We start from the raw sequence: 16,148 nt of genomic DNA, 5'->3' as shown, positions 1-16,148 counted from the left end.
AATTGTCAAGACTGCAATCTTACATTAATTTTAAAGGACAAATCAATAAATTACTTTAATATTTATTATGTGCACAAAACATCAATGAACCATTTGATAAGGCTCTTTTCCTCTCTCTTTTAAGCTTAAAGCAACTACTTAGATCAGAAACAACAATACTGTTTTAATTAACCAATATATGTGCAAAGCATTTAACCTCATGGAAAGCACATTATAAATGTATATACAACTCATTCAGTTCTCATAACTATATGGTTTTACCATTGTCATTTCTATTTCCATTTTACGGAAAAGAAAACTAAGACTTTAAGTAACTTCCCTGAAGTCATACAGCTATTAAATGGCAAGCTGGCTGTATGCTCCTAGTCTCTATGCTCTGATGCCTGGAGAGCTCTGGAGTAAAGCAGACCTACATTTGTCTTGACTTCACATCATTTTGGGAGGTGAGTTGTCTGGAGAACCCTAAGTGATAACCACAAAACAAGGTAGCACTAATTCCATCTTTCACTAATTCTAAGACAGCTATTTTGTCACATTTTAACATTTCTGAAGTTGATAGCATCTTACAATTAAAATCCGCAGTGCTCTCTCTCTCTGGGGTACATAAAATAATAATCCATCTGGTAATTGATAGCAACTGTGATTCAAAAAATTACGATATTATCTATACCTCATGGGTTACTGATAAGAAGTAGATGAGATAAAATGTCTTAAGTACTCGGCACAGTGTCTGTCCGGCACAAGTGCTTTACAAAGGGTACTTCTTCTCTTTTAGTAAAATAATCTATGAGGAAATTTGATGTAAAGGTTATATTTACCACTGTAGAAAGCTGTCAGTTTCTCAGGCCCATGTGCGAATACACCTGGTATACTCTCATAAGAAAAAATACTGGTTTCATTAAACTACTTAAAGATGAAATTTTTGTTGATAAAAGACTTGGGGTACGGAGAGGCAGCGAGACAACAGTAAAAATAAATCAGACACCCGAGAAAATAAAATCAACAATATTAACGCACAAACCAAGATACTCCACAATTCAAGGCAGTTCTCAAATGCCATTGATAAAATGCTTACAGGAAAAAGTATTTTCATGTTTTAAAAGATGTACTTTATTTTTTTTATTTTTATTTTTAAATTCTACATGCAGGATAAAGGTTGCACTTTAAATGCAATCAGAAATGACCAAATCTGCTTAGCGTGTGCCCATGCCCCACTTGAGCTTTTCTACCAAAACTCGACGTAATTCCTAAATGGTTAGTAGGTTTAAACTGAGCCTAAATATTGTCACCAAAAAAGTGTAATTAAATGAAATTAAATTCATTTAGGTATTTGGTAGCTTCCTGTTTTTGTACTTGCCTTGGCAATCTCAGAACAAATTTACACGCACTGTTATTTCACTTTTTGTCTTATATTATAAAAACTACAGAGGAATTTCCTACTAAAACATTAAAAAATATATCCAAATGACAGCTTAAAAAACACCTTGAGACTATTGCAATCTTTACCTTAAAAAATCACTTAATTATACTTTGAGGAACGTTATCAGGAATAAAGAGGGGCATTATAAAGTGATAAAGAGGTAAATTCTCCATAATTCTTAATTTGTATGTACTTAACAACAGAGCGTCAAAACACGTAAGGCAAAATCTGATTTGCAAAGAGAAACAGATGAATCCACTATTGTAGTTGGACACTTCAACACCTCTCTAACAGAAATGGGCAGATCCAGCAGGTAGAAAATCAGTAAGGACAAATTTGAACTCAACAATACTATCAATCAACTGGACATAATGGACATCTATAGAGTACTTCAACCAACAGCGGCATAATACCAAACACTGACAAGGATGTGGAACAACAGCAACTTTCACGTATCGCTGGTGCAAATGCAAAATGGTACAGTCACTTTGAAAGTCAGCAGGGTGGTTTCCTACAAAACTGAACATGCTACTCATCAATCATGGTCCTTGGTATTTACCAAGAGCTGAAAACTTATGTCTACACAAAAACCTGCACAAGGTTGTTCATAGCAGCTTTATTCATAATCTGCAAAACTTGTAAACAACAAAGATGTCCTTTAGTAGGTCAACGGATAAACTGTGGTACATCCAGATAATGAAATATTATTCAGCATTAAAAAGAAATGAGCTATTAAGCCATGAAAAGACACAGAGGAAACTTAAAATGCATAATACTAAGTGAAAGAAATTAATCTGAAAAGGCTACACTCTTTGGAAATGGCAAAACAGTAAAAAGATCAATGGCTGTCAGGGGTTGCAGGAAGGAAGAATGGACAGGCCTAGGTCAGAGGAGTTTTAGGCTGTGAAAGTACCCTGCAAAAGACATCATAATGGTAGATTGATGTCATAAAAATTGTCCAAATCCATAGAATATACTAAACAATACCAACCGTGAATCTAATGTAAACCATCCACTCTGGATGATAATGATGGGTCAATGTAGATTCATCAGTTTAAAAAATGGGTCACTCTCGTGGGGAATGGTGATAATGGAGGCGATTATGTCTGTATGGGTGCAGGGGATATATGGAAAACCTTTGTAGATTCTGCTCAACTTCTTCAGTGAACCTAAAACAGCTTCAAAAACATAAAATCTATTTTTTAAAAAAATCACTTAACTGGGGGGTTCGAGGAGGGGAGATACAAATGTATTTTACACAAGAAAAAAATTGTTAAATTTGCTTCGGAAAACATACCCAAACAGGAAACAATGGTATTTTCTTTGTCAATAAACAAAACATTATATTTTATTCATTATTTTTGTTTAATTTATTCTCAGCTCACACCTATAAAATAATATTTCAAAAGCATGATACTACTTTTTAGGTATACTATTAACCTTACAGTTCTGCAGAAAATAAAAACACCTCTTTGATTTTAACTGTTAACCCTAAATATTTGTATTTATTTATCTAATATAGGATGAAAGCAAACACACCAACTCTAAAGAAGTGTGGGTGCTGGGGGAAGGGGAGTATTTTCTAAATATATCCATATTGCAGAGATGAGTAACTTCATCATACTTTCACTTCAGGTATATCTAACCTGTCTCAATGATGCTTTGAGGTGCAAAAATTTTATACTTGAGAATAAAAAAATCATTTTAATCTGCTAGCTTTTACCTATGTAAAGTTTAGTCTCATGTATTACACAATTCAGAATATAATGCTAATAATTATTCTGACCTCTTTTAGAACATATAAGCAGGTATAAAGAATACAAAACAGGAGCTATAGTTATGTTCAACATAAAGATAAAAGGCCTCTAAAAGGGTACCTGTAAGAGCCATAATAAATACATGAAAAGCATACAGTTGTTATACAAGACATACAAAACTTAAAACCAAGGAAAAGGCAAGAACAAAAGATTTTAAAGCCAGTATGAACTAGGAAAAAGAAATGTTTAAAGTTATAATTTTCCTAACATGAAATTTCAGGAAGACCACCCTAGCAGATCAGAATAACACAATGATGTTTCCACAATAACTCAAGAAGGTATTTCAGAAACAGGTTTTGAAAAAGCTGACCCCCTTTTAAAGTATATTCTTTCTATGGCTGCGTTGGGTAGCTCACACCTGTAATCCAGCACTTTGGGAAGCCAAGGTGGGAGGATCGCTTGAGGCCAGGAGTTTGAGACAGGCCTGGGAAATACAGCGAGATCTCTGTCTCTGCCAAAAATAAAACAAAGTACATGTCTTCTAGAACTTTTCATTCACTGTGTTTTTAAAATTCACTTTGGCCAGCCCAGTGGCTCACACCTATAATCCCAGCATTTTGGGAGGCTGAGGCGGGCAGATTACTTGAGGTCAGGAGTTTGAGACCAGCCTGGCCAACATGGTGAAACCCCGTCTCTACTAAAAATACAAAAGTTAGCCAGGCATGGTGGCTATGCCTGTAGTTCCAGCTACTGGGGAGGTTGAGGCAGGATAATTGTTTGAACCCGGGAGACAGAGGTTGCAGTGAGCTGAGATCATGTCACTGCACTCCAGCCTGGGTGACAAGGCAAGACTCTGTCTCAAAAAAATAAAATAAAATAAAAATAAAATAAAATAAAGAATAAAATTAATTTTAACATAATTTTCCTTTCTATCCCATTATTTTCTATGAGACACTGCCTTTGCCAATTAAGCTTTTACCAACTACAGTATTCTTCAAAAAGTTTATCCATGTCTATAAACTGTATACTACCCATGGTTCAAGAGAGAAGTCCAGGAATTTATAGACTGTTTGATGTAATACAACCACCTAAAATAACATTTAAGCTATCAGGGGACGGCTGTCATTCTACTGAGCCCAAAAACACCATCACTGACCATAAACCCATAGGTTTAATAGTACATCTTCACCAATCCTTAGCAAGGCTTTCCTTAACTCCTTAAAATTGAGAGAAAAAGTTACATAAAATTTCTTCCATACTAAGTCACTGGAATATAACTAAAATATTTAAGTATGCTATCAGTTATTGAATGAATCTGTAAGTATGGGTTTCATACATATAATGTAAAGCTAACTAGCAAAATTAAACACTATCTTGGGCAATAAATACTCAAACGAAGAAATATTTCATTCTTAAAGATAGTAAAAAGATACCTCCACAATTATTGACTGTATGGGTGGTAAGGATATTAATCAAAAAAACAAATCCAAAAAAGATACAAGTTCAAGTGAGAAACCTTTAAATGGTACGGCCAACCTCTCCAACCTACTACCCACGTAATCTAGCCCCATTTTCTGCCTTTGCAGACTTTCAAATTACTTAAAGTATCATTTCTTTAAACTCCTCTGCCACCTATGATTAACTCGCCCTCTCCACCTATGTAACTTGACGTTCAGAAACACTCTGCTCAAGGGTCACTTTCCTTAGAAAGCTTCCCTTGATGCCCCTGCTCTGTGCTTCCAAGGCAACCTGAATAAATTGCCATGACAGCACTCATCACACAAGAAAAACAAATATTTGTTTAATCATCCATGGTCCCTAATCTCTGAATTCTAATCCCATACCTAGAAGTCTAGTATTCAGTGTCTGATAAATAGTGACTATTTAAGAAATACATACTATGAATGAATAAGCTGTGAAAAGTTTTAGATACTTATAGAACAGCCAAATGATAAACAAAAACATGTCTGAACTCAGGAAGACAGATAAGGCTCATGTTATAGATTTAATATTTTAATTTAGGATTGTAGTTTTAGCAGATCAATACAAAATTCATCGTCAAACAGTTTATGGGTGGACTGACTACCAGAAATATAAAATTTTCTTCCTGTTGCTGAATTCAGCATATGCTCCTTAGTTTGCCACTTGATTGATTTCCCAGTTGCATTCAAAATATTCAGCCGGCCACTCCCTTCTTTTTCAGTCTATTGCCTTGGCTTCAGTGATACCAACAAAATTTTCCTCCAATCTCTAGCTTCTTCCTTCTCAGCCTCTTTAGTTCCATTTCTTTCTACCAAAGTTCAAATGCAAAAGATTCACAGGGCTTACTCATAAGCCCCCTTATCTTCTCTATACTCTCTCCTTAAGCAATCTCATCCCTCACTCCAAGAAATCAATTATAAACTGTACGCTGACTATTTCCAATTTATTTCCAGTCCAAACCTCTTTGCTGAGCTCCAGACCTATACATCCAATTGCTACTAGACATCTCTACTTCTGTGTCTTAGTCTCAAGTTTAACAAGCCTCAAATTGAAAAATGACCAATACCTCCCCCTTCCCTGAAACTACAAAATAAAAAACTGCTCCTCCCCCAGTACTCCCACCTGAAGCACAAGAACTACTGGCCCTGGAAGTCAGCCTTTTCCTCTCCCCAGGATCCCCAAATCTCATCCACCTCTATATCTATTATATCTATATAATTTTTCCTCCCAAATATTTGTCAAATCAGGCTAGTTTACCTCTATCACTGCCATCCGGAACCAAGGTTCCATCAACTCTTGACTACATTATTATAACAGCTAATCTCCATACTATTCAAATTGTGATCTGTGCACTGACACTGATCCACAAACTTTTGTTATTGGTCTGAAATGAAATAAATATAGAAACCTAGAGAAAGCATTTAGGAACTTTTACAGCAATTTGACACTGCCACAGCAAACATCTTATTGTGTGTTACTAAATACCAGTATGAATTGAAAATTAAAACAAAATTGGTCCTTCAACACAGACAAGCTTGAGAGACAATGACTTAACTAGTCTCCCTGTATTTATACTTGCCTCCTTCCAACCTATTCTCTACAGAGCAGCCAAGTGATTTTTTTAAAGCAAAAATTTGGGTAACTTATTCAGCTGTTTTCTCTGGTGGCTTCCTAGTGCTCTTGGGATTAAGTACAAAATGCTTAGCATGGATTTTGGCCATTGTGATCTGCTCCAGTCTATTCCCCATCAACCAACCGCATGTACTAAGGTTCAGTTCTTACTGGGTCTGTCAGTTCTAGAAAGTTGAAATTGCCAACATCACTTGGGTCACTAAAAGTTCATCCTTTAGGTTTCTGTCTAAAAGTCATTTCTTCAGAGAAGCATTCCCTGATGGATTGGTGGGCCTTCATTCTTTACAATGATTTTCCTTTGTAGCAGTAATGGTAGCTAATTACTTTTTACAATTTTTTCCTTTTTCTTTTTTGAGACAGAGTCTCACTCTGTTGCTCAGGCTGGAGTGCAGCTCATTGCAAGCTCTGTCTCCAGGGTTCAAGAGATTCTCCTGCCTCACCCTCCCAAGTAGCTAGGACTACAGGCGCGTGCCACCACACCCAGCTGTTTTTTTTTTTTTAAGAAGAGACGGGGTTTCATCATGTTGGCCAGGCTGGTCTCGAACTCCTGACCTTAAGTGATAAGCCCACCTTAACCTCCTAAAGTGCTGGGATTATAGATAGGAGCCACTGCACCTGGCCTGTAATTTTTTTCTTTATTTTATTCCCCAAACAGACTTCTGCCTCCATGAATACAAGTAATATCTTTCCATTACCACATGTCACCAGAGACTAGCACAGTGCCTGGCACAGATGAGTTGTTAATAAACTTTCGTTAAGTGAACAAATCCAAGTAAGCAAACAAAACAGTGAGCCTGACCACTAAATGTAAATGCCTTCAATATCTAGTCATACATAAGGCTTGACATAAGACTTTTGACGAGGTGCTTTACAAGAGTTACATCTCCTTTACTTTCTTTACTAAACAACATGAAAAGAGAAGGAAACTCTGCTGTGAAGCTTACATTTATAAAAATAAATAAATAAGATATTCAGAAATGTGAAGAATTTTCTCTGATCAACAAGGAAGTGAGTCTTCTCTAAAGTAAATCAACAAGGAAGTGAAAGGTGTGAGAGTCAAAAGAGTAATCGATGAGAACTATGTTGCCTGGCTGCAATACTTTCTCAATTGTCTGATTTTGCAGAAGTTAACTCATCTGTTTCTCAAGTTCCTCATTTGTAAAATAGGAATAAAAAAGTCTTCTTAAAGAATTATTATGGGGTTTAAAAAAGTTAATATATATAAACTGCCTGACAGTGCCACATTAGAATATAAATTACAAAAAAAGCAGAGACTGCATATTACTCTTCTCTGTACAGGAGCTTTTCTCAACTAGGGCTTTGCAGAAATTAAGCCCCACAAAAACTGACTGGAGTAACCACTTCCTCAGTTCTCTCAAGAATGGTACATAGCTAGTACCATTCTAGGTGCACAGGAGATGAGATAATTCATTACATAGCTTAGATGCCTCAGAGCATTAGGGTTTGATTTTCACCCAGAAACATGGTGCAGAAGGGCCACTCTCATGTATCCCCAATGCCTGGCACATGGTAGATGCTCATTAAATATTTTTGGAAAGAGTATTTACAAAACCAAAGAAATAGTGCTAGGCATAGAGTAGATGCTAAATGTCAATTTTATCCCAGCCTTTCAAAGTTCTATAAGCTTTAAAAGTCTGATTCTAGGGAAGTTTTCTTCAATCTGCACTGCTTATAAAAATTCATGGCCAAAAATGTAGATATAGACATTAGGAAAGCCAAGAAACGAAATGTTGGAAGGAACTAGGTGGAATCAGTGAGAGGTGCAATACAGGTAGAACCTGGATATGCAGGAGAAAGAGCAAAGGTTATTCTAGGTCAGGGAACAGGATTACCAAAAACAGTGTCACCCCAAGTATGGAATATGCTCCATGGTGGCACAAGAATGATTTTAAACTATAAATGGAAAAACATTTTTATTTTGATAGTTACATATGTACATATTTTTACATGTAATTAGGACAGCAAATAGTGATTTCAAACTTTTACTATTTAAAACAACACTAAAGTAAGTAATATCTATTCAGATCCTTTAATGTGAGTCCTTTAAAAATGTAATAAACAAGCAATAGTGCACAAGAGGTAAGCAAATGCGGCAAAAACTGTCAGCATTTTTTTAAGTGAGTAAAATTCTGTAAACACCAAGCCAAGAAGACATGTGAATATGAATGAATGTAACACATGAAGAGAAAACGGCCACCAGTCTTCTGAATGAAGCCAAGCCAAAGCTCTATCTCGAGTAGTGATTGAAGATAAAGGTCAGATGAGTACGAAGAATACCACCAGTTTTTGAGTATTTAACTTACAGTACTAACATTTTCATCTGTAAAATCTCAGTTTCCAGTAGATGAATCTATTATACACAGTACTTTCACTTTGTTTATTCTCAAAACAAAGGTAAAATTGTAGAAGTTCCAAATAGACATCTGAAATAAAGACTGACCTATCTGCAGCTTGGCAGTCAGTTGACTTGCAACTGGTGGGCTACAACCCTGTAGTTTTCAAATCAGAAGGAATTAATTTATACAATAACAAATTATAAATGCTATCTATGTCAAAAAAAGGATGTTAAATGTCAAAAAAAAAAAAAAAAAGACAGTAGCTTTCCATTCCCACTTTCCTGTCTTGGAATTAACCTACCCACAAGTCGGATCAAGTAAAACCAAGGAGTGATGATAAAGATAACATTTATCAGATATTTGCCCTATGCCAGGTACTGTTTTAAGTACTTTACTTGTATTTACTTGTGCAATTATTAGCACCATTCTATGAGGTAATACATAACCCCATTTTACAGCTGTAAGAAAACTGAGGCCAAGAAATATTAAATAACTTCTCCAAAGCCAAAGCTGGTAGATGGCAGAACAAGGATTTACACCCTGGTAACTATACTAGTTTGAGCTCTAGAGAAGAGTTCTTAACCACTAGGCAACATTTCTCACAAGAATGATGAAATGATAATTTGAAATATTCCACCAATCCCATTGTGGCAGGAGAGAAGTAATTTTTCAAGGTATGAACCTTTTACCTCGTCAGTTTCCAGTCCAAGAAACAGTGAATTCAATTGCAAGTAGGAAAGTGAGTACTACAACGGGTCAAACTAGGCCCAAGATTATTCAAATATAGACAAAGCATCAGAAGCCTGGGAAGAATCACTGAATGACAGAGTTCAGTCAGGAAAGAGAAGCGAAAGTTAGGATAAGCAGACGGTGAATATTATTTCTACTGGGTTCTGTGACTGCTTTGAGAGAGAAAATGCTACCATCCCTTTTCTTTTACGTTGAATCAGTATACAAATACATCGACTAAAAAAGAATTAGGAAAAAGGAGAGCAGCAGGAATAAAAGTGGGCTTTCTCAAGACTTGGACCCCGAACCGCTCGGTTAGCTTGATGTACTCTGGTATAAGTGAGCAAAAATGTATTAGAAAGCAGGTGGCGAGGTTAAAGGCATGACCATGGGAGTGGAGGTACTGAGCGGTGTGCGGAGCTGAGAACTCTGCCTAAAATGGGCTACCAGGGATGAGAGTTTCAAGTGTCTGTATTTGGGATGAGGAGGTATGAAAGTGGACGCTGCGCGGTGGGAGAGGAGGCAGTTTCTGGCTTTGGGCAGCACTCAGGTAAAAAGGGGCAGGAGTGGAGGTATACAGGTATAGACGAGGAGGGAGACCAGAGGAAAAGAAGGGGCGAGGCCCGGGTGTAAAACGAAAGGGGATCCTGGAAGGCGGAGGCTGGGAAATCAAAGAGGGATTGGGGGCATCCCCGGGGAAAGCTGCGCCGCCGCGCGAGGGAAGGGCGGTCCGGCGGCTTGGGAGGTAGACCCCAGAGCAGGCCGGAACTCGCCGCCCGAGCGGGGGTCCGGGACCCAGAGGGAAGAGGGCGCAGTGAGGCACGAGCCGGAGGCCGCCGGTCTTCGGCGAGCCGGGGGAGGGGAGCAAGCGCCCGGGGCTGCCGCGGGACCAGGGGGAGGGGGAGGGGGAGGGGCGCCTACCTGGACGTGCGGGGCGGCAGCGGTCAGTCCCGGCGGAGACTCCTCTCCTGCAGAGGCAGCGGCCGCGTCGGCCCTGGGAGCCCGAGGCTGCGGTGGCAGCGGCAGGGGTGATGGCGGCAAGTCCCTGTGGCGGCCGCCTCCGCCGAACGGCATCCCTCCTTCCCGACCCGCCCTCCTTCCCTATCTCCCGCTCCTAAACTTCTTCCCCGGGATAAACAAACCCGCCGCCAGGGGCGGCCACCTCCGCCGCTCCCGCCCCCGCGCAGCCCCCACCCCCCCGCCGCGGGTCCGTCTGGGCTCCGGCTTCCGAGTTACGACTCCTGCCCCGGCCCCCAGCCCGCGAGGGCGCGTGCGCGCGGCGGCGGCGGCTCGCGGGCTCCTGCGGGCTCTTGCTCCCTCCTCCAGCGCCGGGCACTTCCGGGCGGGCCCGGATCTGCCGCCGCGCTTGGGAGGCCGCCGCCGCCTGGCACTGGGCTCCCGGCTGGGCAGGATCCGCAGCCCGCACCACTCTGGCTAGGCGTGCGGAGGCGCCTTGCTTAGCTTGACCCTTATTTGGCCAAGTGTAAAACTTGTCCTGCTTAAAGACTACTGAGACCTCCTAACTGGTCTAATCCGCGGGAGACGCCAAAGGCGGCGGCCGTTTGTGCACACAGGATTTTCTTGGGTCCAGGAAGCCAGGGTAGAACTTTTGCTAAACTCCCGTTGTGAGCCCAGATCTGTAAGAACTGCTGAGACACAACCAGCAATATACAGGCTCCAGTTGGAAATCGAGAACTTTCCAGGTAGATGTAGTGCCCCATGGAGCAGTTTTCGGGTGGAGGGGATGAGTCTTAGCTAGAAGTCTCAGGCCAGAAGGAGAGCCTGCGGAGGGGCGAGGGGCGGCCAGGGATGCCTAGGAAGTGAGTGCAGAAGAGCAGGCGGCCTCCTGGGGCTGCACGGTGGGAAATAAAGCTGCACTTGCACAAATGTGTGAAGAGAGGATGGGACTGCCTTGTCTCTGCGGCCATTTAGTTTAAAAAGGGGGTTACAACTGAACTCTTTATTCCCCACGGTCATGGGACAAAGATACTTAATCAAGCTACCAGGAGTAAACTTCTTTAAAGAAGTTTGGGGGACCAGCAACTCGGGCTTTGCCTGAACAGGCATGGACATCATTCAAGGATCCCAACTCTACTTTAACTGCATATGTCGGCAATTTTTTATTTTATTTTTTTTTATTTTTTTTTTTTAGACAGGGCTCTCTGTCACCCAGGCTGGAGTGCAGTGGTGCCATCACAGCTCACTGCAGCCTCGACCTCCTAGACCCAAGTGATCCTCCCAACTCAGCCTCCCAAGTAGGTGGGACTACAGGTGTGTGCCATGCCCAGGTAATCTTAATTTTTTGTAGAGATGAGGTCTTGCTCTGTGTACCTGGGCATGGCACACACCTGTAGTCCCACCTACTTGGGAGGCTGAGTTGGGAGGATCACTTGGGTCTAGGAGGTCGAGGCTGCAGTGAGCTGTGATGGCACCACTGCACTCCAGCCTGGGTGACAGAGAGCCCTGTCTAAAAAAAAAAAATAAAAAAAAATAAAATAAAAAATTGCCGACATATGCAGTTAAAGTAGAGTTGGGATCCTTGAATGATGTCCATGCCTGTTCAGGCAAAGCCCGAGTTGCTGGTCCCCCAAACTTCTTTAAAGAAGTTTACTCCTGGTAGCTTGATTAAGTATCTTTGTCCCATGACCGTGGGGAATAAAGAGTTCAGTTGTAACCCCCTTTGTCTCCCAAAGTGCTGGGATTTACAGGCGTGAACCACCACACCCGGCCATAAATCAACTTCTCATTGCTTACCTGGCTTTCCAAGAAAAGAGCTGGGGGAGGGAAAACATTTATTATTTTGCTATGTGCTGAGTATTCTAAGCATAGACTTGTATCATCTCTATTCTCTCAACAACCTCCCTACAACTTCAAGGTAGAAATTAATTCCATCTTAAAATTAAGCAACAAAAACTAGAAATGGGAAGTAATTCATCCAAAGTTTACTGGGATTTGAATACTGGACAGTCAGATCCCCTCATTTCAATCTTTTTTGTTTCTTTTTCTTTTTTCTTTTTTCTTTTTGTTTGTTTGAGATAGGGTCTTGCTCTGTACCCCAGGCTGGAGTACAGTGGCATGAGCTTGGGTCACTGCAACCTGCACCTCCCGGATTCAAGCAATTCTGTGCCTCAGCCACCAAGTATCTGGGACTACAGGCGTGAGTCCGACTAAATTTTGTATTTTTAGTAGAAACGGAGTCTCACCATATTGCCCAGGCTGGGCTGAAACTCCTGGACTCAAGTGATCCTCCCGCTTCTGCCTCCCAAAGTGCTGGGATTACAGGTGTGAGCCACCACATCTGGCCTTACAGTAGCAATCTTATTGACTTATTTACAAAACGTGCTTTAAAACAAAATCTGTGCCAAAAGTTTTCAGATAAAGATAAAATTAGCAGTGTAACCATAAAATTCAAAGTTGCCTTGGGCTGAGTTCATAGAATGTTTATGCAGATCAAGAAACTCCAGAAGTTAAAAAACAGAAGTGGAAGTGAGTATAGGGAGTGGGGAAGAGTTGGTGGAGAGAGGAAATATTAGTGTAAACATTTCAACATCTCCAAACACCAGCAAAGAACAGTTAAAACTATTTGCTATACTCACTGTGCAACCGTGTTAACTTTATAGTATGTGACATACAGCAAAAATTACATGTAATTTTTGACTAAGGCTTTTAGCTCTTTTAACCCCTTCGTAGTATGTCACCTCCTTCTCTTCCACTAATTAAAAATTTTAAGACACCTAGTAAATATAATACACTCAAAGAATTAAATTATAAGTTCATCAAGTACATTTCCAGTTGGAAGTTAAGAATAATGCTGACCCTTCACAGTTGACTGGGCTAAAGTTGGGAACTGATTCAATAAACTTCCACCACAAGGATGTCAAATTGCTCCTCAGGGTATTCTCATAGAGTCTTTTCCCTAGGCTTGATCTCCTTACTATCCTTAAGTGTTAGGACACACCATTCCTCTCTTGCTAGCAGTATATAATGACTTTACCCACCAATAAAATGATAGTAAGAGTGAATATGGCTTGTAAGTAATGCTAACAAAACTGTAACGGCTTAGCAAAGTAGAAGATGGTTTTCTGGTCAATAAGCTTGGATTTAAGCTTATTAAAGCTTGATGCTTTATTACCAGTCTGCTAAAGAACTACCTTCTTAATTTGATTTCCTACTTACTGGATACCTATTGGAAAACTAGAGAGATAAGATAGGCTTTCATTTACTGCTGCCATAAGTAAATTTTTAAAATAGATAAATAACAGCTTTATCATTAGTGTAGAGCGCAGTGTGCCTCTGCTAGGCCAGTATCAGGCTTGCTTTGTTTAAGGCATTAACCATTAGGATCACCCAACCTGTCCTGCCTAAAAGCCTACTGAATAAATATGCATATAACTTTTGCATATTTATTTTGCTACTTATTGTTGATTTTCTATAGGAAACTATTTATACTCAGTGTATATGGCCAACTTGGAAGTTCTACTTCCTATAATTATGTCAGCAGTTAGTGAAGATGATCAGAACAGCCGTTCTGAGTTTAATAAACACAGATGAGCCTCAGACTCTGGATCTCCATGACCCAACCCTATGAGGCTCTGCCTAAAGAACCAATCAAGCTTCCCACTTTGATATTTTAGTGACTGTAGCATCTTGTTCCTCTTCTAAATTAAACACCACAGATGCTCCCATTTCATGGCTGTGTAGGCACGATGGACTCACCACTGCCTTCCATACCACCACCTGCTTTATACAATAATTTTCCAATTCTAGTTGTCAAAAACTAAGCTATACAAAACTCACAAATCCATTATTATCTTCCATGTAGAGATAAAAAAGCAAGGAATATGCTTGTTAGCAAACATGCAATACTTTATGAATCCTTGGTGATGTACTTGTTGGGCTTGCTGCTTCTGGGGATTTTGCTAATGCCTCTACAAGTTTTAATGCAGTCCACCAAGCTCTTTGCTAGTAAGCTGATTTCCACTATTTTTCCGTTTCCTTTTTCTTTCTTTCTTTCTTTTTTTTTTTTTTTAAAGAAAGAAACAGACAGGGTCTCCTTTTGTTGCCCAGGCTGGAGTGCAGTGGTTATTCATAGGCATGATGATGGCTCACTGCAGTTTCAAACTCCTGGACTTAAACAATCCTGTCTCAGCCTCCTGAGTAGCTGGAACTTATAGATGCACACCACCATGCCTGGCATCCCACGTATTTTTCTAAGTATCATTCCCTTCTTTCCTAAATTTTCTTCAAGGAAACCAAACTCAGTCCCAACTTCCACAAGCTAACACTTATACAATTAGAATGACGTTTAGTTTCTGGAATCAATGTGGAAAGAAATGACAACTCATTTGCTGATTATTTTTCACTGTAATAAATATGAGGCCTTTTATCTCAAAGGAAACACCAAATCCTTGTTTAATATTAATAGCTTGTAAATTATTGTACACGTAATTTCATTCTCTCTTCTCATGTCTTCGTTTTTCTGCCTCTGGCTTTTCATCTTGCTTGTGAATTCCTAGTTTTGTAGTACTTTTATATTATATGATACTGACTTCTTAAGGTTGCAAAAAACTTCAGAACTCAAACAATTATACCTGTAACCCTTGTCTAGTGATGCCTATGGCAAAAAAGGACCCATACATTTGATGTACTCACTCAAAAATCATTCCCAGAGAATTCTCAGAAAACTCAGAACAGGGCCTACCCTGAATTCTGAGAACAGGACCATTTTTAAGTCCTTTAAGTCCTTCATTGGTACCCTTCCTCTTACTTTCTTTTCTTTCTTTTCTTTCTCACCTTTCTCTTTTTCTTTCTTTTCTTTTCCTTTTTTTCTTTTCTTTTCTCCCTTCCTTTTCCTTCTTCCCTTCCTCCCTTCCCTTCCCTTTTTTCCTTTCTCTTTCTTTTCTCTTTCTCCCTTCCCCCTTCCCTTCCCTTGCCGTGTCTTGCTCTGTTACCCAGGCTGGAGGGCAGTGGTTCCATCATAACTCAGTGCAGTCTTGACCTCCTGGGCCCAAGGAGGATCCTCCCATCTCAGCCTCCTACAGGCATACACTATCAAGTCCAGCTAATTTTTTTTTTTTATTTTTTGTAGAGACAGGGTTTTACTATGTTGCCCAGGCTGGTCTGGAACTCCTGGCTTCAAGTGATCTTCCTGCCTTGGCCTCCCAAAGTGCTGAGATTACAGGCATGAGCCACAGTGCCCGGCCAACAGCCTCACCTTTATGTCCCCAGTCACATTATGTCAAATATTTCAGAATGCTTCTTTGTTCCAAATTAAATACATGTTCATAAATTTACTGCTTTGATTCTTTGGATAATCTGTCAGGTCTACTATAGGAGAGATGATTTTTGTTGTTTTTCTTGTGAAAAATTTGAAGAATAAGTTGAATGGTTGGCATACTGCTACATTTTATAGCCGTTCAGTTAAATATTCATTTGAATTAGGTTTTAAACGTGATGGAGGTTCTTGAAATGCTAGTAATTCCTAGATTCTGTATCATTAGTGTCTCACACATTAGAAATAGCAGTACCTCTGCTGGGAAATATATCATCTGGGAAAAGTCTTGGCTATGCTACCTGCAGGTCTTCTATTCATATGTAGTAAAAGAAAAACAATAAAAATGATCTCTTCTACAAGATTATCCAAAACTCCTACAGCATCCCTCCAGGCATCAGCTGAGGGCTCTTATCCAAAGTCGCTTACTGTTGCTGGAATTCTTTTATTCTGCCAGGATCCAGGCAGTTGCTGCTGCCATGATCTAGTCCCTAATGACC

General features: G+C 39.9%; 1 protein-coding gene across 1 annotated transcript in view; it reads right to left on the bottom strand.

Annotated features, from left to right (window-relative positions):
• LOC105492598 (speckle type BTB/POZ protein like) overlaps nt 1-10,649 on the bottom strand; it is a 65,852-nt gene extending 55,203 nt beyond the window's left edge. The window contains exon 1 of the mRNA XM_011759814.3: nt 10,299-10,649. The gene's annotated coding sequence lies outside the window, so the exon portion shown is untranslated. The remainder of the gene's footprint in view (nt 1-10,298) is intronic.
• Between the last annotated feature and the right edge of the window lie 5,499 nt (nt 10,650-16,148).

The sequence above is a fragment of the Macaca nemestrina genome, chromosome 11 (genome assembly GCF_043159975.1).
Source record: "Macaca nemestrina isolate mMacNem1 chromosome 11, mMacNem.hap1, whole genome shotgun sequence".
NCBI lineage: Eukaryota > Metazoa > Chordata > Mammalia > Primates > Cercopithecidae > Macaca > Macaca nemestrina.
Note: the sequence above shows the minus strand (reverse complement) of the source record. Positions and strands in the feature narration are given on the sequence as shown.